At 34.4% G+C, this 1385-nt stretch overlaps 1 protein-coding gene across 1 annotated transcript in view; it reads left to right on the top strand.

Moving 5' to 3' along the window:
- Positions 1–1385, top strand: part of LOC106322642 (probable zinc transporter 8) — a 30607-nt gene that overhangs the window by 6066 nt on the left and 23156 nt on the right.

The following is a 1385-nucleotide window of genomic DNA, read 5'->3' as shown; positions in this document are numbered from 1 at the left end:
ATGGGATAATCTCATCGATCGATCACATTCTTACGGCCCGGTGCATCATAGTGATCGATCGATGCGTTGTTGGACATATATACATCGATCGATCCGTTTATAAAAAAAATTTGACGTATTGAAACCCTAAACATTAGTTCCTCGGAATCTCCTCGGAATATTCCGAGGAAATTCAGAGGAAGGAGAGGGTTTCCTCGGAGTTCCCTCGGAATAATCCGAGGAAATTCCGAGGAAATAGGGTTTTTAAACCGAAAACAACGTTTTGCGGTTTGAATAACACCTATATAACCCTTATTAAGTGTCTTATGTTCATTATGAAGTCAAATATATGTTCCTTACCGTATAATTAACACTTTTCCGATTGTATGAACGAAATCCCACAACATAAGAGAAACACTTATACCTTTTAATGAACGGTAAAGGGAATACTTTCAATTAGTTTTGAAATTTGTTATTTCATGGTTTATGCTCATCTATACAAAGAATCCTCAATGGTATGCATTACAATTGTATAAGAAATGAAATACGGCAAAAAAAATTGATGTTTTGAAACCCCAAACACTAGTTCCTCAGAATTTCCTCGGAATATTGCGACGGAATTCCGAGGAAGAAGAGGGTTTCCTCGGAGTTCCCTCGGAATAATCCGAGGAAATTCCGAGGAAATAGGGTTTTTAAACCGAAAACAACGTTTTGCCGTTTGAATAACACCTATATAACCCTTATTAAGTGTCTTACGTTCATTATGAAGACAAAAATTTGTTCCTTACCGTATAATTAACACTTTTCCGATTGTATGAACGAAATCTCGCAACATAAGACAAACACTTATACCTTTTAATGAACGGTAAAGGGAATACTTTCAATTAGTTTTGAAATTTATTATTTCATGGTTTATGCTCATCTATACAAAGAATCCTCAATGGTATGCATTACAATTGTATAAGAAATGAAATACGGCAAAAAAAATTGATGTTTTGAAACCCCAAACACTAGTTCCTCAGAATTTCCTCGGAATATTCCGAGGAAATTCCGACGAACTAGTGTTTGGGGTTTCAAAACATCAATTTTTTTTGCCGCATTTCATTTCTTATACAATTGTAATGCATACCATTGAGGATTCTTTGTATACATGAGCATAAACCATGAAATAACAAATTTCAAAACTAATTGAAAGTATTCCCTTTACCGTTCATTAAAAGGTATAAGTGTTTCTCTTATGTTGCGAGATTTCGTTCATACAATCGGAAAAGTGTTAATTATACGGTAAGGAACAAATTTTTGACTTCATAATGAACGTAAGACACTTAATAAGGGTTATATAAGTGTTATTCAAACCGCAAAACGTTGTTTTCGGTTTAAAACCCCTATTTCCTCGGAATTTCCTC

Source organism: Brassica oleracea, chromosome C2 (genome assembly GCF_000695525.1).
Source record: "Brassica oleracea var. oleracea cultivar TO1000 chromosome C2, BOL, whole genome shotgun sequence".
NCBI classification, from domain to species: Eukaryota; Viridiplantae; Streptophyta; class Magnoliopsida; order Brassicales; family Brassicaceae; genus Brassica; species Brassica oleracea.
The sequence above is the reverse complement of the archived record's forward strand: the minus strand, read 5'-3'. Positions and strand labels throughout refer to the sequence as shown.